Below are 23,603 nucleotides of genomic sequence, written 5' to 3'. Positions count from 1 at the left end.
ATACACTACGTAGCGTGGCATCTGCTTCACTTAGCATTCACAATGAGAAGCCTTCAAATCTGTGTATCCTTCCGCCGAGGTACCACAAGGTGAAATACATGGACAGTCAGACATTGTGGTAACTTGATACATTTAAACCAAGGAGGACTTTGCTAGACTGGCTGCTGAGGTATCCATCATTTCTGGTGCACTGTGGTGTCTTTCTGCATATAAAGGACCCTAGATTCATTGTGTCAATCAAATGCTGTAGGAGGTCCCAGACTGTTCGGTACTTAAACTAATGTTCCCAAGTCAGGAAATGAGCTAGGGACCAGGCACTTTACTCCGGAAGCACCAGGTGTGGGTAAGGACACGGGTACACTTTTCTCCTCCACATCCTTGATGACTTTGGTGTATCAGACGGCTGGAAACGGTTTAATTTCTCAAGATTATTGGATGCCATCTGTAAAAAATCACGGAATATGTCCTGGTAGGTCTCGTCATCTGGCTATCCATATAGTCCTTCAGATTGCCGCATCTCCTCATTCATTCTTTCCACTCGCAACAGTGTTACAATATCAGCATTTGCAGCTTCAACGGCAATAGTCAAGGGGTCTTTTCCTTCTTCATCTTTGGTGTGCTGATTTGCTCCACGTTTCAGAAATAAGCAGACTTGCCCAGTGTGCCCTGAAACTGTTGCATGATGCAGGGGTCCTCTGCCATACAGATCCATGTGATTAACATCGGCACCATTCTGTAGCAGGAACTCACAAGTGACCAAAGAACCCCCATGCACAGCCTGAATGAGTGGTGTTGCGTTGTTTTCCTCTGCATTCACCCAGTTAACATCTGCGCCAAGTGCCAATGCTTCTGCCATATCAGGAAGGCTTTTCTCATACGCAGCTCGATAAAGGTGCAGCCCTGGATGAAACTTCTTCGAATCCTGAAATACTGAAGAATCTCGCTTCTCCACCTCTAGGACTGGTTCATACAACCTGTTTGAAGATACAGTAGAGGCAAGAAGTTCTCGGCTGCCTTCTGAACTGTAGTGGATTACACTGTCATTGCTTTTCACTGAACTTCTGGAAGATGTTGAGAAGTGATCCTGTGATGCCAGGGACTTCTCAGAACTATTGAGGTCTTCATTCTTGCACTGGGAATAAGGCCTTTTCTGTCCATCAAGAGGGTGTGAAGCAACGCAGTCCTGATTCACAAACTTCTTTTCCATGTACTTTGCTCTGATATATACCTCTTTTTCCAGTCTTGGACTTTCACTGTCTGGCTTCTTTATTCCAAGGGTTTTCAATTTAGCTTCATATATTCGATTAATAACTTGATTCCCCAGTTCACACATCAGCTTTAGTAATTCAGGCTTCCATGTATCTAACGTTAATGACCTCACTTTTGAAAAGTGCACACCAAGACTCCTGTGAATCCCAGAACACTCAATGCACAGGATGATTCCAAGGTTGATGCTGGCCCATCGCGGATCCGCCAGACCACAATCGCAGCAGACAGAGTTTCCAGCGATACACTGAATCCGCTGTAATGCACTTTCACCTTTAACTAATTTTTCTTTCACCTCGCTGCCAGAGTCCAGACTTCCTGTGGAAGGTGAAGATTTCTTATCCAGCTTCTCCGTCTCATCACTCTTTTCTATATATGCTGTAGCAATACCAGTTTGGACAGCTTTAATCCATGCCGGTCGCAGCTTTTCTGAGTCAGCCTGTAGCATACGGCTCTTTGTTGGTGTGACTACTTCAAAGCAGAAACGTCTTTCTAGGTCTTCAAAGTGTTTAACTGTGCAGAGCCGTAAATCTTCGACAACCACTGTGGGGTTATCCTTCATTTTTTTCTGATATACCAGTTGGTTGTTTTGTATTGAGAACCAGCGCCTGTTCCAAGTTTTAAAGGCATTACTGGCCCTTTTAAAGAGATATCCTTCCATTACAATGCCATTAGCAGCATCAACATTGTATTCAAGTCTGAGATCGTCGTTGGTGAAATCCTTTTGCTGAATAGTGGAGTGTTTTTGTTCCATGTCCCTCTTCTCCTTTGCTGCATCCACAACAAGCCGATCCAACTGTGAACCAAGCTCTTTCATGTGCGGTTCAAGTTCACTGAAGAGATCGTAGCCCTGGTGGAAGAAGCCTAGATGTGCGTACATGAAGGATAACATCGATTTTAAAATTTCAGACCTTCGCTTTGACTGAAGAACATTGATTTGAAGGACGTAGTCCACTGCTATGTGCCGGAAGCATTTTCTTTTTGCGTTTAAGATGTTTGTTGCCTCCTCCACCTTGTGCAGTTTTGTTCTTTGAACTTGGGCAGTTTTAACTAGTGCGTTTTCTTTTTCTTTACTGACCTTATCAAACTGCTTCTTTGCTTCTTTAAATTTTCTAAGATCTTCCTTAATAAAGATTTGGAGCTGTGTTTTAATGGATCTCTGAGCTTCGTCAAACAGGATTGTGTGATAATTGATCATTTCTTGGAGGCTGTCAGAAAACTTCGTCAAGCTAGACTCAATCACCACATCCTTGCTTGAATACTGTGCGAGGTCCCGAATGCCATTCATAAATTGCTTGTTGGCAGCACAAAAGGTCTTGCCTGCATCAATCATGCCACTACATAACTTAACAAGCTTATCAAGTTTCACTTCCAGTTCCGTCACATCACCTTCAACTTCCATCAAAGCGGCTCTGAAACGGGGAGAGTCCTTCAAGCACTCCTGGAAATCAACGGTCACCTTCATGCTGTCCCCTTGGCCCCTCCCAGGCGATCAAGGTAAGGGCAGGAATAAGGAGGCAGCAGCAAAATAAGGGGATCTGAGCACAGAAGTTGAAGTTTGTCACACTTCAGCCTTCCTCACCGCTGCCCAGCTCTCAGCGCTTCCTCCACTTCTGAACACAGTCCTTGCTGGCAGACACTCCAGACTCCTAGATACACACATAGACATAGACAATGGACAACAATGCAAGAGTCCGAGCGTCATAGACACAAAAGATAGAATCAGATTGTCGTCCTCGGCAATGTTCCACCAATTTATTTGCATTTTCAGCAACAAGGCAATTCATCATTGGAGGTAGTGTTTTTTAGTTATTTTTCTGTTCAAAGGCAAACCTGAGTTTTTTTTATTGTCTGGTCACAAAGGTCGACTTTAAAGGAAGGTTTCTGCAACCACAGAGACTCCTGCTCCCCAAAGTCTTTCTCAATAGGGGATACCTGTCTCCTAAACTAGTATACTATTGAACCTGTTCCAGGTTATTTAACACCTCACAGATGCCTTAATTAGGACTGCGGATTCTGTAAAACAAGATGTTTATAATTTCCGAAAATTAATAGATCAATACAGCTCTTGATTGACAGTTTTTAATTTAGGGACATTTTCTTTTGTTTCACACATGCTTCATCCGTGGGCCTTGGAAAGAGAAACCATTAAGAGTAATTGAGGTCTGCAGTCAGCAGGTATGGGTCCATGGCCACGTTTCGTACACGATGAAAAACAGTATAGACTTAAAACATCACCAGAAGACATCACATTAAAGTCAAAGGAACACATAAGCACACATCTTAATTTTATCCAGGCCCGGCTCCAGGAATTTTTATTTGGGTGGGCCAAGTGTACATTCGGGTGGGTCACTGCGAGCCCGATTTGTCACTTATATGTCTAGCCAGGCATGCTTCAGGGCCCTCCTTTATCTCTCCTTAGTCTTACAAGGGCCAATAAAATGCATTATTTTCCTTTCAAATCTCTTTCTAAATGTTATCACTCTCAAAAAGTATTTTTTTCATGTAATGTCCCCTTGATGGGAAGAGCAGGTTTCTGAGGTGGGATTATCAGGCAAGTGACACTTCTCGGGCTCTCCCTCATGGCCTCCTCCTCAGATCCCCTCACTGCCACCCTCCACCAGCGCCCCTCATCTCTCCGTAGCGCCCCTATTGACCTCCTCCTCAGACTACCTCACTACCACCCTCTTCCAGTGCCCATCATCTCTCTGTAGCCTCTTCCCCTATTGACCTCCTCCTTGGACTCCCTCACTACCACCCTCCACCAGCGCCCCTCATCTCTCCGTAGCCACTCTCTCATGCATTTCATTTGTTGTATAGCGCTACTCATATCAGTGTAGGGTGTCACAGTACTTTACATCACACACACATTATACAGAGACAAACGATCATGCAAGTATGTAAATCAGTCTACAGGGAATGTCACATAAGCCAATGAGGATTATAAGGTGTAGGAATCACATGTCATACATACTGGTGGGCAGTATATTTTAAGAGGGTTTGGTCTGGAGGAAACGCAGGATTAAAGCATACTCCAGTGGTTAGGGGTTGGCTTTACTGACAAAAATGTATATCTGCTTAAACAAACTCTTTTAGCAATATTAGAATAATGTAAGACTGGGGAAGTTCTAACTATATTACAACACAAATAAAAGCTAAGTTCTAAGAATAACATTCAGGTTTGCATGCAACTCTTTGATGACAGTTCACAGGTCACTGTCCTATGATAGGATTGTAACTTCTGAACTGCAAATAACACACACATTTCTGTGACAAAGGCAGTAACCCACTGAGCTATCCACAGAAAGGAATATGCTACTTACCAGTATGCATCTGTTCTTGGCATGTAGAGCTGCAGATCTACACACTATGCATAGATCGCCATCTGGTGTTGAGCCCAGATGTTTGTACTTGTTTTTGTCTTGGAAAGTCTTTGAAAGTCACGAGGTATGTGACTCCTCCTTTGGATCATAGTGCGCATGGGCATCAGCTCCATCCTCAGATTGTTTTTCGCCAGCAGGGAAATGATGGAGCTTTGTAAGAAACAGGAAAGATGCCCAGGTATGCTGTATCTAAGTAAGATAATACTGGAACAGATAAAGGTAGCCAGGGAGGCGGGTGGGCGTGTGTAGATCTGCAGCTCTACATGCCAAGAACAGATGCATACTGGTAATTAGCATATTCCGTTCGAGGCATATGAGCTGCAGATTACACACTATGCATAGATTGTATAGCAGTATCCCCTCCTAGCGGCGACCAACAGTATCTGTTGCAGTAGTTTGAAATAGTGTTTTGAGTACAGCCTGGCCCACACTAGCTTGTTGTTTAGTTTGCACATCGACACAATAGTTTTTTGTGAATGTGTGCGGTGTAGACCATGTAGCTGCACTGCAGATATCGTCTAAGGGAATGTTCCCTAAAAATGCCATTGAAGCCCCTATCTTTCGTGTTGTGTGTGCTTTAGGAGGAACAGATAATGTACGTTTTGCTTTGTGGTAGCAAACTTGTATGCATTCGATAATCCACCTAGCTATCCCAGATTTTGAAATGGGGTTGCCCTTGTGTGGTGGTGAGAAAGACACAAATAGTTGTTTGGTCTTACGAAAAGGTTGTGTTCTTTCTATGTAGTACAGCAGTGCTCTTTTGACATCTAAGGTGTGAAGAGCTCGTTCTGCGACGGTTTGTGGCTGGGAGAAGAATACAGGCAGCTCTACAGATTGATTGAGGTGAAAGGGAGAAATGACTTTAGGATTAGTTCGGAGAACAACCTTATTATGCTGCATCTGCAGAAAGGGTTCCTGAAAAGTTAGTGCTTATAGTTTGCTAACTCTTCGTAGAGAAGTAATGGCTACTAGGAAAGCAGTTTTCCATGTTAAGAATTGTAGTTCACATTTATGTAGAGGTTCAAATGGAGGTCCCATTAGTCTTGTGAGAACGATGTTTAAATTCTACACAGGTGAAGTTGGTACTCTGGGGGGAATTATTCTTTTGAGTCCTTCCATAAAAGCCTTTATGGCAGGTACTCTGAAAAGTGATAGATGTTGCCTATTTTGTAGATATGCTGCTATGGCAGCAAGATGCAGTCTGATAGACGTGTAGGCTAAGTTGCATCTTTGGAGGTGTAATAAGCAGCCTATGATGTGTTGGATAGACACATCTAGGGGATCAGTGTCGTTGTTATGACAGTATATTACAAAGCGTTTCCACTTGGCTGCATAGCATGCTCTAGTGGTAGGCCGTCTAGCTTCTTTCATGACGTTCATACAGTCAGGAGGAAGGTTAAGGTAACCGAATTCTAGGACTTCAGGAGCCAGATCGCTAAGTTGAGCTGAGCTGGGTCTGGGTGTTGGATCTCTCCATGGTTCTGGGTTAAGAGGTGTGGAGAGAGGTGTAATTTTTGGTGCGGAACTACGGAGAGTTCCAGCAATGTGGTGTACCATGGTTGTCTGGCCCAAGTTGGAGCAACTAGGATGAGCGTTAAGGAGTGTTGCTGTAGTTTGCGCACCACTAGTGGAATGAGTGGGAGAGGCGGAAAAGCGTACGCAAATCTGCCTGACCAGTTCATCCATTTTGCATTGCCTTTGGACAATGGGTGAGGATACCGGGTGGCGAAGTTTGGGCATTTGGCGTTTTCTTGGGTGGCGAAGAGGTCTGTGAGAAGTTGGCCTGGCATTTGCTGGTCACTAGTTATAGTGGCCACCTTGCACCAGTCCAATTCGACTCTTATGGTAGATAGGTTTAAGACAACCTTTTAAAGAAATCAATCCTAGTGGTAGCTGTGGGGAGCAGCCTTCAGGCTAAGTCTCAGAGGAATGTATAGCAGCTTGTTTTACCTTATAATCTCTTGAATTACCAAATGAAAGGACACCACACAGGTATATATATCAAATATATATGTATTTATTTCTAGACACACTCTACTAATCTCTTTATGAGATTAGAAGTTAGGAACACATTCAAACATCAACGTTTCTCAATAAGTTAAGGACAAATATGGCTGGGGCCCGAGGGGCGTACCAGACCATATACTAAAAAAGAGGTTTAGGAAAGTCGACTTGCAAGGGGACAAGGCCTAGGGCCTGTAGAATCGCTGGGGCTTCACTAATCCACCCAAGGCAGCTAAGTAAAAGACCCTCGAGAGACGCGTGCAGTGTGACAACACAGCCGCGGGTTCCCTATTGGTTTCAATGGAGCAAATCGCGGTTGGATTTGTAAAGTTTTAGGGTACTTCGAGGAAGTCTACAAGCAAGCCACTTACAAGGTACGTAATTCGAGGGCCAACACACACTAGGGCACCGGAGTGCACGAGTTACCTCACCCAGGGAAGTCGGGTGCATAGGTGTCTTTTGGTGTCGGGTCGCGCCGTTGTTTTCTATGGAAGCCAAAGAAGATTTGCTGCTTGCGAAGACTGAAGAAGTGTCCGGTAGAATCCAAGGCTGGATTCAAGAGGAAGATGACCTGAAAGCAGAAGGAACAGTGTTCACAGTCACTTGCCAGTGACCCGGGCCAGGAAGATGGATGCCTACGGAAGTCGGGTGATTTCAGGTGATCAAGGGTATTTGGACTCTTCCACCACGAGGACCAGGAGGCGTCGACGACGGCCAGGAGCTGGATTCGGAGTGTTCCACGAAGTCTGCAGCTTACTGAGGTGTCGGCAACCGGATTGGAGCCAACAAGCCTTGGCAACAGCAAGTCTCGTGGAATTCAAGAAAAGTCAGCGGGGCACACCAGCAAGGTCTGAGGGACTCACCCAGCGAGGGTAAGTCAAGGCAGGCCTGGAGCAACCAGGGGAGACCTTTGGTTCGATCAAGAAGTCTTCAGGGGACCCACAAGCCAGCCGGCAAGAGATCGCGAAGACGCCTCATGAGGATTCACTTCACAGGAGCCCACGGTCACTCGGGACGAGGTAGGCCTCTGATTTTCGAGGGAAATCCTGCTGGAGGCTTGGGCCACACGTGATCCAAAGCACAAGTTTGTAGACCGTCGTGAAGGGGTTGCACTCGACAATAGTGCACGGTTCTCAGGTATTGCAGTTCCTCGTCACTCGTGGGGTCCACTCGCCTCAGCTTCGCTGGGGACTCACAATGGCCGTTGAGTAGTCAGGAAATCCAGTTCCGGGGCTGCAGGGACTTCGAACTCTGGCGGGAGCGGGAAAGTTTGCGACCGTTGATTCAAGTTTTTGGTGCCTGCCAAGCAGGGGAGTCACTCCTTGACTCCAAGGGAGATTCTTCCATCTTCCAAAGGTAGTGGAACGTCGAAGGGCCAGGATTCTTCTTGTAAAGCGTCGTCCAGGGATATCTAACTTGCAATGGCAAGGGTTACCTATCTTATAGTAAAAGAAAGGGAGGGACTAGCTCTATGACCACTCCTCTAGGAGGGTCAGGGGGGTGGGTGGTTACACCCACTTCCCTTTGTCCAGTTTCGCGCCAGAGCAGGGGCTGGTAGCCCCTGAACCGGTTTGAGCTGGCATATGCACAGAGGAGCCTACTGCTCCCCCAGTGCAGGACTTCAAAGCACTCTAGGAGTGCACCCACCCTGCTCCAATACACTAAATCCTGTCTGGAAGGTGGTGACACCTCCCTGTGACAGGATGCCTATTGTTGGCCTCCTCCACTGCGAGTTTCAGTCAGCAGCAGGAGGGCAGCCCAGTGGCTGTGCTGGTGGCATCCATTTTGTGATGCCAGGACTCTTTCAGATTTCTACTGTGTTTTTCCACAGTGGGTACATGTCGTCCCCTCTAGAAGGGTGGGATCATACTCCTACACCAGTTACTGGTGTGGGGGTATGATTCCAAGTTGTTTGACACCAAACACGACATGTTTTGATGCAGTCATTAAAAAGTTAGCATTTACCGGTAGGTTATAATGCACTTAAGAGTATATGGTTTAACCGCATCCACAAACAGCCACAGAAAATAGACTCTGCCAAATGCAGAGGGGCCCTGCTCAGGCAGAGGCACCCCCTCACATTGTAAACCAAGCACCCTGCCCTCAGGATTGATAGGGCCTGTCTTAGGGGTGACTGATAGGTTTATATGTGTGTGTATGGTGAGATATAGGAACCTATACCTCAGTGAGGAGTGCTAACACTACCTCACCCAGGCTGCAGTAGCAGGCCTGTGGTGTCAGATTTAGTCTGCTTCCCAGGGGTGGCATAATACATGCTTCAGCCCCTGGTAGGCCTGTGAAGTACCTATGCCCTTGGTACCTAAGGTACCATATACTAGGGGCTCATAAGGTACCACAGTATCCAATCACTAGTGCATCTAATATGCACTCCAGTCATTTAAGGGAGTAAGCAGATAGGCCGGGGTCCTGGATAGTAGGATCCCAGCCAGACTAGTCAAAAACCATTCAAACACCATCTGAAAAAACAGTTGAAGAACTTGCGGATGAAGTTCCCACTCGTAGATTTGTTGTGTTTGACGGCTCAACAGATCAGCTATTGTGTTTTGGACTCCTGGGGCATGTTGGGCCTGGAGAAAAATGTTCTGAGGTATAGCCCACCTCCATATGCTCTGTGCGAGGTGAGAGAACTGCAGAGAGTGTATCCCGCCTTGTTTTTGCATATAATACATGGCTGTCATGTTGTCCGTGCGGACTAAGACAGCTTTGCCTGATATGTGTTTTTGAAATGCTTTCAAGGCTAGGAATATGGCTAGTAACTCCAGGTGGTTAATGTGGAGTAACATTTGTTGAGGTGTCCACCTGCCCTGCATGGTGTGATGTAGTAGGTGAGCTCCCCAGCCAGAGAGCGATGCGTCCGCTGTCATAACTATTTGAGGAATCGGCTCTAGGAACGGTCGCCCTTTGGAAAGGTTCTTGGTATTCCACCACTGCAGAGAGCGATGGGTACGACTGTCTACCAACACCAGATCTGTTAGCTGACCTTGAGCCTCGTTCCATTGGCGTGCTAAGCACTTTTGGAGAGGACGCATCTGGAGTCTTGCATGAGGCACTATGAATATGCAAGAGGCCATCATCCCTATGAGTTGCATGAACACTCGAGCTGGAAGAGAGTGTTGCGGTTGGAATTTGGTGAGAAGAGCTTATATGCTTGCTATCCTGGCGGGACTGGGATAGACCAGCGCCCTTGAGGTGTGTATTGTGGCACCGAGGTATTGTTGCGTGCTGGGACTTGGCGTGGTTTATTGTGAACCCCAGGTCGTGAAGTTGTTGAATAGTGGCGTGAGTGTGTTGTACACACTGACTGTATGAGCTGGCTTTTATGAGCCAGTCGTCTAGATATGGGAAGACGTGGATGTGTTGTCTTCTAAGGTGTACTGCCACCACCACTAGGCACTTGGTAAACACTCTTGGTGCTGTGGTGACTCCGAATGGGAGTACTTTGAATTGATAGTGCTGACCGTCTACTACGAATCTGAGATATTTTCTGTGAGCGCTGTGAATGGGAATGTGGAAATAGGCATCCTTGAGGTCTAGGGTAGCAAGGTAGTCGCCCTGTGAAAGCAGAGGAAGGACCTGCTGAAGTGTGACCATGTGGAAATGGTCTGAGTGTATGTATAGGTTTAGGGGTCTGAGGTCTAAAATAGGCCTTAGAGAGCCGTCCTTTTTTGGTATGAGAAAATAGAGGGAGTAAACTCCCTTGTTTTGTTGGTGCAGGGGAACTGGTTCTATTGCACTTTTTTGTAGGAGGGAGATTACCTCCTGCTTTAGCAGTAACAGATGTTCTTGTGACATTGGATGCTGTTTGGGTGGTATGGTGGGGGGTAGATGTTAGTTCGAGACAGAAGCCTGATTGAATTATCTGTTGCACCCACCTGTCTGAAGTGATGTTTGCCCAGGCAGGGAGGAATTGGTGGAGTCTTCCCCCGACTGGAGTGGAATGGTCTGGGGGAAGTGGAGGGAAGTCATGGGTGGGGATGGAGGCAGAGCGGGAGTTGTTGTTTTTGCCTCTGCCTTTGCTGTTGTTTCCCTTGTAACCACCCCTTTGTTAACCTCTAGTAATGGTGGATTGGGTGGGAGCCTTGTAAGAAGTGGAGGGGCTATCAGAGGAGTAGCCTCTGTGCGTGTTTCTGAAGGATGAGCAACAAAAGGACCGTCTGGGAGCTTGCGACTGCAAGTCTCCCATAGATTTGGCTGTGTCTGTATCCTTTTTTCATTTTCTCAAGTGATACGTCCACATTGGGGCCAAATAGGTGTTGCTCATCGAATGGCTGATTGAGTATGGAACTCTGGACATCAGGTTTAAAACCTGAGATGCGTAACCAGGCATGCCTACGCAAAAGGACACTGGTGTTTATTGCCCGTGAGGCGGTATATGCCACATCTAAGGCACAACGGATGGAGGTGTTAGTGATGGTTTTACCTTCCTGTATGAGTTCATTGGCCCTGTTTTTATACCTGTCAGGGAGGTGCTGCATTATGGACTCACGTTCATCATAATGTGCCCTGTCATACCTGGCTAAGAGCACTTGGGTATTAGCAATGCGCCATATGTTTGCTGCCTGTGATGCTGTGCGTTTGCCAGAGGTGTCCAGGAGTTTAGATTCCTTATCTGGTGGTGGTGCGTCACCTGATGTTTGGGAATTGGCTCTCTTCCTTGCATTGGAGACTACCAAGGAGTCTAGGGGTGCGGGCCCTTAATGTATGCTGGATCAGTAGGAGCAGCCTTATACTTTTTTTCTATTCTCTGGTTGATGACTCGAGCCCTGACTGGGTCTTTAAAGATCTCTGGTGTATGCTTAATGACCCCTTTAAGCATGGGTAAAATTGAGGTGGACCTTTGTGTGGTGTCGAAAGTGTCCATGAGAAAATCTTCCTCTACTGGGTCTGTATGAAGGGCAACCCCGTGGTACTGGGCAGCTCTGTGAAGGAGCTGGTTGAAGCTGATATTGTCCTCAGGAGGGGAAGGCCTGGAGGGGTAGAAGTCATCCTGTGGGGTGTAAGGGACGTCTGGGACACTGTAATTATCCCAGGGGTCTGGGGAGCCAGTAGGGGTAGGGTCTCCTAGGGGTTGATCATCCACACCTCCCCATGCATCATCTGAGGTGTTGTCATTATCGTCATCTACTGGGGTAGGTGATGGTGTAGGAGAGTGGTGTGGTGGGGGAGGAGAAGGAAGAGGAGAAGGGATCCTTAATTGAGAGGTACAAACGTTGTAACATTGATTTATATATGGAGCTGTTGAGGGGGTTATTCATGCCATTCCCAAGGGAGTGACTGCCATGTTCAAGTGCCGGGAACCCGAAGGCTTGCTAGCTTCAGGATGGTCAAAGGTGATAGTAATTTTCCTGGCCAAGGACTCTTTATCCTTTGTTAGGCTGCGTTGATCTGGGCCTTTTGCCCCTTTTAACAGACGCATTGTGTGAAGTGGTAGTTGTAGTGGGCTGGGGTAACAGGGAGGGACTATCTTTTTTAACTCGATACCTCATTTAGCAAACAAGTCCTTCTGCTGTCAAATCTGTTCGGTGAGAGTATTATGGATGAATGTGGCTGTTGTGAATTCTTGACCCATGAGGCTCGAGTTTTGTTTGAACTCGATGCTTTCAATGTCGTTGGTATTGATATAGCTCAGGGGGAGGGGGGGGGAGAGAGCTTTAGATAATTTGAGCAATACACTTCTGTTGAGAGTGTCATGCGTTTCCCTTGAGAAATATTGGGGATTAAATACCAATTTGTTGTTATTTGGCGGGTCGTACTGCCACTCGTTAACTAAACACCTGTCAGTTTCTTTCTTTGCCACCTTGAACTCAGGGATAACCGAGGATAAGTCTTGGTATTCCGGTGTGTTTTTTTGTGGATAGTTTTCACTTTCCCTATTTGTTTCTGGATTACGGCTAACGCCTGAGCCGTGTTCCTGGGTGAAGGTAGCCTCACCCTGTCTTGTTTCCCTTTTTGCCGTCCTGGTGTTCCCTACTACTGATTGTGTGGCCTGAGTTTTTAGATTGTTTTTCACCTTACTTGCTGCAGGTTTGAATAAACTATATATTTTTTCTGGCAGAGGTGGCTCCCTTATGTTATGGATTGAGGTACTTTGAGTAGCAGGAAGTGTAGGAGATAAGGTCGATTGCTCCTTGAGGCTTACTGCTTCCATGCTGTTTTGAGTTACTTTACCGTCTTGGGGAATTCCGTTTTGAATGGATGTTGCCCGGATTAGATCTAATGCCTGGCTTGTTTGTTTGCTCTTTCTGGACTTTCTCAGTCGTTTTCTCTCCCGTTTGGATAGTGGCTTGTGTAATTTTAATTGTCTTGACGGAGACTCCTTACTTTGAACTTGGAGTGATGAATTCAAGGCACCTGAGTTGTCAAGTACGCTTGGTGGATTAGATGTGGGTGTTGTTGTCTTGATTGATTTGATTAGTGCAGGGGTTTATCTTATTTCGCTGTTTTTGTGCCCCACGGTGGAATTGAGACATTCCAAGTCTTTTTCCTTTAGAGCATCTTTTTCTTTTAGAGCTTCTTTTTCTTTCTCTATTGGTGTTGCAGGCTTGGTTAAAACTTCTCTTGTTGTAACCAGTAGTTGTGTCAGTAGAGTTGGAACTAAAGCTAATTTATCGATTATTTGGGTGCAGTGGCAGTGACACATTTGATAAGCTGTTTCCCGGTCTCGCTGCACCCTCAGGATCATCTCATTGAAGCTGTGCAACTTTTGTTCGACCCCCTGAACATGGATTGCAAGGATATTCAGGAGGTCAACTTGGGTGTCCAATTTGTCTGCATGGAGGATCATTGCTTTGCTGATCGTGTCCATTGTGTTTAGCAGGTGAGGCCAGACTGGGGATGTTAATGGGCCACTTTGTTCTACTGGTGATTGGCGAGCGCGATTTTCCTGGTGATGCGAGTACCCTGAGAATGGCTCGCTCTGATGGTCAGAGAATCTGCTGGGTGATACCTTATTTTGAGTGGGTGGTATCTGGGTGGTGGATCCTGGGTGATTTTTTTTTTTTGTTTTTTGTTTTTTACCCCAACCCAACATCCCAAACAAAACTCCCCCCTCCCTGCACCCCTGCATGAGCCCAGACAGCCCCCCCAACCTGCAGTGTGCCTGTCGCCCCTGTGTAAAATAAACTACAAAGACCCCCTAGAGGAGGAAAGAGAACCCCCTCGAGACACAGCACAACCTCCAATGGAGGGGGAACGAGACACAACAGTCAAGAGACCCTAAACTTGGCCGAAAAGTGGCATCATCAGGAATGAGCCCCAGTGTCAATACCTCATACCCGGTCCGGTGGGCACTCTCCTCCCGCTGCCCCCATCCCATCCCATCCCGATCATGTCCCCCAGACAAAGTGTCCAACCAGTCCCCGGCCGTCTCAGGACGGTCAAAAAAGTGAGTGCGACCATCAGACTCCACACGCAGCCTGGCCGGGAAAAGCATTGCGTGATCCTGGGTGATTTAATTGGCATGACGTTTTGTCATTTGCTTTACCCTGACTGAGGTCCTGGCAGTAGTGCTTTTCTATTTTCGGTGTGTGGAAAAGTGAATCAAGTTTATCTTGCTTATGGGTGTTTGAATTGATGTTCCCCCGACAAGCGGGGGAGTAGGCTACTGACAACGAATATGGCATGCCCAAAGGACTCGAGGTGATTATATTAAACTGATGTGTTGACTCCCTTTCGATGTGCCCATCTTGTCTGCTGAGACCGCTGTATCCGGGTGAAGATTGTTGTTGCTGGGACTGGCAGGGCGTATCCAAAATAGACGAGTGGAAATGAACAAGTGCCTCAGTTACCTGGAAGTTATTGCTTTGGCAGGTTTCTGGATGTTGGAGGGCTTTGGGTGTTAGTAATTGGGGATGTTGAATTTCTTTATTTTTGTTACCCGTGGAGTCCAAACCTGTGTGCAGGGGTTCTTTCTTTTCTTTCCTTTCACCCTCACTGTTGGTAGTACTTCTATCGCTTAGACAGTTAGTGTCGGCATCTTTTTGGAAGTCTTTGTCATTATTTGTTGTGTTGTTTGTGTTAGCAGCTTTCTAGTGTTTGGAAGCGTGACGACTCTGGTTTTCCTCTGTGGTTTTAATTGCGACCTTTAGAAAATCTGTCATCAGTGCCCGTTTTCTGCTGTTCGGGCAGGAGTTATGCCAGTTTAGAGCCGTATGGGTTATTTTCTTGCTTCCAACACACTTGGCTTGTGGGGCGGACTCTGCTGAGTTTTTTTTTTGTCGTTTCCACTGTGCTTGCCTTGGCTGCTGGTACTTCTGTTATGGCTCCGCACTCGTGCCGTGCTTCTGGTGCTTCTGTGTCCTCTGTGTTTAGCTGGCAAGGAACTACAGAGGACGTACCGGGGGCCATGTTCATTCGGGCCGTAATGTTAGTCAAGGCTCCCGCCTTACCCTTGTCCTCATCCTTATCCTCCACTTTTTTGTTTTTTGATGTGACTTGTGGGTGTTTATCCTTATTTTCCCCCTCCTCTTGTTCTCCCGGACCGCATTTCAGGATTTCACCGAGTTTTTACTGAGTTTTTGTAGCCCACACTCTGACCGGCCTAGTGTGCTTGCCAGGCACCATGTGGCGCATACACGTGCTGGTCACTGGTCGCTGGATCTATGCTGAGCTGGGGCTCTGAGTACTGAACATGTGTGTCGTATTGGATTTGCATGCAGGTAGTTGTACAATTGGCAATACTTCAGATGTTTTTTGTATTGTTATTTTTACCAAGGTGTAGCCTTTGGGAATAGACCCAATTGTTTGTCTTTACCCAAGGGCGTGGCATTGGAGTAATTTCAGCGGAATAGCCAGGAAACAGCAGGTGCGCAGCAGGGGAGTGGGGGGGGGGGGGCAAACGGGGCACACAAGGCCGTCACTGGCTGCACCTGATATGGTCAGGCCGCCTCCGCGAGACCGCCAAGGGCTCACACTCACTGCGGTCCTCCAACTAATGGCGGACGCGCTCGCCACTTTACCGCAACCGTGATTGTACCTGCAACAAGGACTCACCATTGGTGGTGGTCTCCCATGCGGAGGTGGAGACCTAAACACAATTCTGTTGCTGAGTCTGCAGCTAAGACTGCTGTGGCTGTAGCTGTGGCTAAAGCTGTAGCTGTTGTTGGGCGCCGCGGAATGGAATCTGTGATCAGTTGGGGGCTGTCGCTCGGCCTCGCTTGCTGCCCCCACCTGCCACCTGAGACTTGTGATTGGTGTTGCCAGACCCCCCGCTGTTGAAATCATCAGGTCAAGTGGGCCGCGGACTGCGGGCTGAGAGCTGGCAGCAGGGAACCTGGAGTAGCGAGACAGCCGGAGTTCTCCTCGCGGCGCTCTACCGCGATCTACAGCATCACCAGACCCCCGCCGTGTGGAGATCAATGGGGCCAGGCTGGGCCGCAGGCTGAGAATCGGGACTAGAAGCCTGGAGACGCGGGCAGCCGGCATCCTCCTCTCTGCGATCAACAGTGATCTGCGGAAAACACGGAACTGGATTGCCACTAGTATTTGTTTTGCAGCCCGAAGTCTCTGTTGCAAGGCAGGCGGCATCAGCATTTTCAGTCATACCCCACTGACGGCTGCCACAGTTTGACCTCTTCTCTTCCTAATCATTTCCTGCTCCTTGGGTCTAGGAGAGAAGTAGGGCCCAGCAGGGTCAGGTCTTTCCTTGAGACACAAAGGGTTTCTTTCTTGCCCCTCCTCTTCTTCTGGTGGCGAGCCCCCGCTTCCTCTCCTTCTCACTGGCACCATGCTCATCTCCATTCCTCTCCCTGCATGCTAGAGGGTCCCCCTCCCATCCTTGCCCCCCAACAGCTCCAAGCAAGGAGCTTCTTCTCACAGACTACATTGCTCAGAGCCTTACAGGGAGATGTCTACATCACTTTTGCTTGCTTCATAGAACATCAACGGTAAGTCACTTTATATTAAACATAAAAGAATGCCTCATTATTTCCACATGAAACATTTCAACATTGCCTTCATTCAACAAGCCCACTTATACCCGGATGAATACCAGAAGCTCACACAGGATTGGGCATGCACTGTTATCGGTAACAGTAGGCAGATGGAGGCAGCTGGAATACTCTCACCTACCTGCAGCTAGTCTCAAAAGTGTGGGGTGATCATTCTTCTTAGACGTATTCTCCCTTGCATGATACTCAAAACTTAGACAGACATGGCAAGCCACTGGGTCTTTGTCAAAATTCCTTTCTCAATTAAGGTTTGGTACTTGGCTCCATATATGCTCCTAACGCTGATAAGACCAGTTTTCTGGCCCACCTCTTTCACAGAATTTGGTCACACCCTATTGTTCCTGGGGGGTGACTGAAATATTGCCCCACATCCACTCTGGCAGATCCAACTTGTGCAACTGATTGGACAGGGCGGTCCTGCGGGATGTTGGAACATGACTTAGTGGATTTGTGGCACCTACATTTTTTTCATGACCAAATGGCACTCAATCCCAAATGGATTTTTTTTCTGCTCCATGGCCCGCTACTCTCCTTTGTCACTGGCTGCTGTAGCGCGGCGCAGCCTGGTTTCTTTAGGCCCTGCGCAGCGCTGGAAGAAATACACACCACTCGTGCTACTGTGTGTAGCAGGAAGACCCAAGCGGTCTTCCGGCGTTTATTTATCTGCTCGGGACAAGCCCGCCCCGAGGAGTGCATGCTAGTGAAACAATGTATAGGAGAGCTCGGACGGCTCGCTACAGCTCTCCTTTTCTATAGTACCTGTGTATCATAGCCGGCATGCTCACGGGGACGTACACACAAAGTCCTTGAACTTCTGGCTCGGCACAGGGTTCGGTCGGAGACCATACTTCTGGCTCCCGGAGTTGGAACTAGTCTCTGCTTGAGCTGGCATGTCTGGTGCTGATACGAGGCCCTGGCTGAATCTCTCTGGAGACATACGGGAGGCTGCTGTCACAGATCATGGCATGGTGCGACCGAATCTGGCCGAGGGGTGTTCGGACAGAATGTTGAGTTGTAAATAGCGGTAGACAGAAATATTGGAAGCAAAATATCATAATACAAAAAGAGAATTGCAGCAGCTCGATTGCTGGGTAGACTTAAGCTTGCGGTTATATTTTGCGAGGAGCACGGCGATGATGAGGGTTTGGTGTGACCTCCGAGCGGCTATGCTGCAGATCTTTAGCTCGCAAGGTGGATAGGCAGGCTAGATTGCATCAGCGACTGAGGAATAAGTAGTCCACAGAATCAGAGGCTGGAGTCCCTAGGATTAGGCACTGAGCAAAGTGGAGGACGTCTGGCTGACTTCGACAGGGGACGCAGACACGGCTACATGGACGCTATCCACCTGGCACCTTAAGGGCTCACAGAGAGACTTCTCAATCTCACCAGTGGGTTAGGGTCCTTTCTCCATAGCATCCCAGTAACTGGTTCTCCTGCGGTCATCGCTGGGGAACGCAGTCTCTAACCCTCTGGTGTCACTTCATAGCAGGATCTGAATGTGGGCCCTGGTGAAGGCCGACACAGGACAAGTGAAGTGTTTTCACTCTGCAAGTGAAGATGTAATGGTGCACTCGACCCCTGGAATAAATGTACTTTTGCAGGTTATCTCTTTCCTTAAAAAAGACCTTCAAACAGGTCACTAGGTGTTATTGACAAGGTCTCTACAAAGCCAAATAGGCTGGTGCAGTTACCCCAACACAAAGAATAAAAAAATAAAAAAAAGCTCCAGAGGATGCTTTCATCTGGATCTCCTTTTGCACGAGTTACAGGACTTTTCTCTCTGCCAGTAGAAGGGCCAGCAGACTGAGGCTTGAGAACGACTTAGCAGCCCTGGATCGACAGACGGGAGCTTACTGCGGTCAGTTCAGCGGAGATTCTGAAAGTTCCAGCTGGCTTGCATTGCTGGCAAGGGCCATGAACTTCTTCATAGCATAGTAAGCATTTTACCCAAGAAATGTTCACATATACTGAGCCACATCTCCTTTCTGGAAATCGGATGTAAACATTTTTGTAGGACTTGCTACCTAAACATTAGGCAGGGGTCTTCAGGCAAATGTGACTAACTCCTCTTATGTTAATACAGATACAGGATTAAAGAAAAAGTAACTATAAAACTTCCATATGAGTTTACTTTAGTTTCTGGTGCTTGTGCTCTCCTTCGATTTCCTAGCTACAAGTTCACGCAGTTTTCCCAGCACTCAGGACTCCAAAGCAGATAAACAAACAAAACTGTTGGACTGGCACCCCAGAGGTCCCAGTGGCATTTTGTTGAGTTGACATATTGATGTCTGATAGTCAACTAAAGCTCCTTTTGTTGACCATAGATTATTTTGGAGAAATAATCAGTTTCTGCTTCAGAAAAAGGATCATCTTTAAAATCAGGAACTGCTAAAATGCTTTTGGGCTTCGACTAGACACATTCAATCTCATTCTAAAGTTATGCCAAAAATGTAAAATAAATTGTGCAAATGTTTTTTTCATCCAGGTTTTGCATTGTGGGCCTATTACTTGATGGTACCTGGTAAATATTATTATTATTATTATTAAGACTTATATAGCGCGCAGCTACCCTGGGGCATCCCGGCGCTATGAACAGTGCATCAACCGTGGAACCATGGAGTGAAGCTAGCGACTCACCGGGGAAACAAATGTGTTTTCAGGTATTTGCGAAAACGCAGGGTACAGGTCTCAGCGCGAAGTTTTAATGGGAGGGAGTTCCAGAGCATTGCTGTATGCACAGAGAATCGCCTCCCTCCCGTGCGTGATCTTTTTACTCTCGGGACCTGGAGCAGACATCTCTGGTCCGACCTCAGAGCTCTATTCGCTTTATAAGGTACTACCAAGCTCCCTAAAAGAGGGGGCCCACCGCCCTGGAAAGTTTTATGGGCGATGGACAGTGCCTTGAACTGTACTCTCTCCCGCACCGGTAACCAGTGCAGTGCCTTGAGAGCGGGTCTGGCGGATTCTGTTCGGGGGGTACCCATAAGGAGTCTAGCTGCCGCGTTTTGCACCTGCTGAAGCTTGTTAAAAGTCGATTCAGGGGCGCCCAGAAACAGACTGTTGCTGTAATCGAGGCGGGATGTTATCAAACCCTGAATCAACAACTTCCTTGATGGAAAAGGAAGAAGCGGAAGAATTTTCCGCGCAGCCCGCAGCAGGGCAAAACAGACTCCCGCAGTTCTTTTGGCGTGAGTTCTAAGGGAAAGATCTTGCTCCAGCCAGACTCCTAAGCTCTTGATCTCCTCTTTCATGGTTGGGAAGTCACCCATACAGCTTGGCCAACATGAGGGTGGCAGTGATGGCACTTTGTTTCCAAGCAGCATGATCTCTGTTTTAGAGCCGTTCAGCTTCAGGGCTGAGCTGCTCATCCAGGTGTAGACGTCCGCCAAACATGAGTGCAACAAGTCAGGGTTCTCCACCAGTTGAGGAAGAGCGACCACCAGCTGGGTATCATCAGCATAGCTGATGATTTTGATGTTATAAGGGGTCACCACATCCTCCAGGGGGGCCATGTAGACATTAAATAATGTCGGGCTCAGGGACGAGCCCTGCGGCACCCCCCACTGGAGGGAAATAGATGGAGACTTGTTGCTTCCTTCCCAGACCTGATAGGAGCGGTCTTCCAGAAATGAACAGAGCCATTTCAGGGCGACACCTGTCACACCCACCCCTGACAGCCGTTGGGTCAACACCTGATGGTCAACGGTGTCGAATGCCGCACTCAGATCCAGGAGGATCACTGCCACTGATCCTCCCGAATCTAAGATGCGCCTCGATTCCTCAACGACCGCCAAGAGGGCCGTGTCGGTGCCATGGCCGGGACGGAAGCCGGTCTACGAGTCTCGGAGCAGACCATTTGACTCAAGGAAGTTGGACAGTCGATGGTTGGCAAGTTTCTCAGCAATTTTGCTGAGACCTGGCAACAGAGAAATGGGCCTGAAATTGGCCAGCTCAGTCGCGTCGAGGTTAGGTTTTTTTAGGAGAGCCTTGACCACGGCTTTTTTCCAGGTGGGTGGCACCAAACCACGAGAGAAGGAGGCATTGATCAAATTCGTAATGGGGCCGACCACAGCGATTGCCGCTTGTTTTAGAATTTTAAAGGGGACAGGGTCCATGGGGGAACCACTTTTTATAGAAACTATTGCTTTTAATGTTTCACTTTCTGAAACTGGGCCGAACATGTCAAGGGAGAAGGGACCCTCTTTTATCCCCGCAGGGAGGGGTTCTTCTTGAATCCCATGAGATGTAGCCACCTGGGGTAAAGAGTCTAGTATTTTTACAATTTTAGAGTGGAAAAAATTAGCCAACTCCTTACACCTCTCAGGGTCACGGGTGACTGCTGGCTCAGGGACTTTTAGCAGTTCTTGCACCACTTTAAAGGTCTCCCTGGAGGAGTTTGAGGCAAGTTGTATTCGCTCCTCAAAAAATTGTGCTTTTGCCAGGCGGAGGGCCGCTTTATAGGCTCTCATGGCTGCCCAGTAATCCTTACGCCTGGCCGCATCAAATTTCTTCCTCCAGGCCCTTTCCAGTTTCTTACATCCTTTCTTGAGCAGGCGAAGCTCATCCGTGAACCAGGGGGCGGAACCCACTCGTTTCTCTCTCTTCTGTAGGGTTTTCAGCGGTATGAAGCCATCAAGCGAGGAGGTCAGCCATCGGTTGAGGTCAGCATCTCCTTGAATCGGGTCTGCCTCGGCTACGGGTTGTGAATTTGCCAGGGCCTGAATCCAGTCACCGATCGGTAGTCTGGACCATATACGGTCCACCACCACCTCTTGAGGTGTCGGTTTAGAGGGCAGATTGATTTGCCATTCCATCGACACTAAGGAGTGATCTGACCATGGGAGCGGAAGAGCTGGTCTGGCCCTCAGCCGAGGGATGTTTGAAAATACCGGATCCAGCAGATGGCCCTTCACGTGGGTGGCTCCTGAGTTGACTAGCCGGAGCTCACAAGCCGACAGATCACCTTTGAGGTCTGCCGCGATCATGTCCGCAGTGTCCTCAAAGTGCAGGTTCAGGTCCCCTAGCACAATGAAGGAGGATGTGGATGTTGCCAAAAGGGTTACCGTTTCCATCACAGAGCCTACGAAGTTGCCGACCTTACCCGGGGGCCGGTAAATAAGCAGGCCAGCCAATGTAGTCGTTGGTGATACCTGTATGGAAAAGTGGCAACTCTCACAGTCTGCCACCAAGCCCCTCCAGACCCTACAGTTAAGGTTATCCCGATAGATAACAGCGAGTCCACCCCCTCGTCCCTCAGGTCTATCCACATGACCAATAAGGTAACTTGGATATTGTACATGTGAAACTGTTTATAAGTGGTATTACAACACAAAAGATCTTTTGCACAAAAGGTTTTTGTTAATTATTTCTCGTTATGTACATTGAGGTGGTACCTTGGGGATATTGTATAGGAAATACTGTGCAGCATTGTCAAATAATCAGCGGGTTGGGCCCTTCCATCATTGTGCTTCAATGGCCTACATCCCTGTACCTTTGCCTTTCAACTGCCCAGTTCATTCACCTTTGTGTTCTCTTGGTCCTTAGTCACACAGCTCTCCCTCATACCACACACCTCTCTTTCCCTCATTGGTCTGTTAACACAGCACCACCCTGCCTGTTAGTACTCACGTGCACCTTAATGTCCTATACACATATCTGACTCCACCCTGTCACATGCAATCATCTCACCCTCATTTGACACATACTCACAACTTGTAGACTCTTTCACAGACAATGCTTTACAAACTACTCTTGCAGTCAAGTGCATGTTCTTCATCTTCTCAGTGTCCCCTTGCTTTTCAACACATGTGAATTCCATGGGTAATACCAAATGAGCACACCCCTCTCTATCGTGTGTTCTCAACACACAAACGCGAACAAATAAATACTGACATATACACACACCGCCTCCATAAAGGTGCATTCACACTCCTCTCCCATCAGTGACACAAGCTCAGCCTATTTCAAGTACTGCCACATACAAAAATATATGTGTTTCAATGTGCCTTACACACAAATACCCCTCACTATCACATAAGCATACATTCTCGCCAATATCACAAGACATACATACCTTCTCCCCTCATTGGTGCATCCATTCACACTTTCAATGCCACTCAGCCTTCGTTATACCTCTATTCTCTTTTGAACCCTGTAGTCTTTCTTGATTTAAAACCCAGAAGCTGCAGTGCAGGGGTTTTAACCTTCTAATATTCAAGGAGAGGTGAAAAAACTGTAGGAGACAGGCACGCTAAGAAAGGCAGCTGGAACTCTCAAAACTCGAAAGTGGTTCAAATCCTACCAGCAGTGGCAGATCTTGCGTCCATACTACTTTCATTCATTCATCAAACACTGTGGCAAAGAAATATAAAGTCAGTCAAGGAATGTTTCTATGTTATTAGGCTGTCACTGCTCTGAGAGGAAGAGGTAAACATAAGGGTGCGAGAAGTAGAATAGGGACAATGGTTACCCTATGCACCACTGAATGATGTTTGTGCTTTTTATCAGTACTACTATTGCTAAATTTAGGAATAACTGCTGAGTATTATGGCAACCCACTGGTGATGTAAATAATGTTTTTTGATGTTCATAGTCCAGCATTCTTATTGTTCCCTGCCTCAGGAAGATTGTACTTCCTCCATCTGACCAGTTCCTGCATTATCTTTATGTTGACAGGGCCAGTGCTTTCATAAAATAGCACTAGAAGAATGGAGCCACTGGGTGGTGGAGCCAAATTACTGATAGAAGGAGGGATGCATTTTTCCGGTATAAGTGGAGGGCATTAGCTCAAAAACTTTCCTTAGAGGCTCATTTACTATATTTTGATGCACAGCAGCATTGCAGGTATTCCTGCAGCGCTGCCGTGAGTCAAAATAGAAGGGCAGGAATGCATTGTATCTACAAGATGCGGCACCTTCCTGTCCTTCTCTCTTGCGCTGGTGCACAAACAGCAGCCATACACCAACTTAGACACCCTGACACC

General features: G+C 47.5%; 1 protein-coding gene and 1 pseudogene across 4 annotated transcripts in view; both read right to left on the bottom strand.

Annotated features, from left to right (window-relative positions):
* Positions 1-23,603, bottom strand: part of ESYT2 (extended synaptotagmin 2) — a 769,824-nt gene that overhangs the window by 274,060 nt on the left and 472,161 nt on the right. The window lies entirely within an intron of this gene.
* LOC146789650 (arf-GAP with coiled-coil, ANK repeat and PH domain-containing protein 2 pseudogene) lies at positions 488-3,732 on the bottom strand (annotated as a pseudogene). Its single transcript, XR_014969844.1, has one exon. The product of XR_014969844.1 is annotated as an arf-GAP with coiled-coil, ANK repeat and PH domain-containing protein 2 pseudogene (transcript).

Source organism: Triturus cristatus, chromosome 10 (genome assembly GCF_964204655.1).
Source record: "Triturus cristatus chromosome 10, aTriCri1.1, whole genome shotgun sequence".
Taxonomy (NCBI): domain Eukaryota; kingdom Metazoa; phylum Chordata; class Amphibia; order Caudata; family Salamandridae; genus Triturus; species Triturus cristatus.
This window is presented reverse-complemented; position numbering and strand designations above follow the sequence as displayed.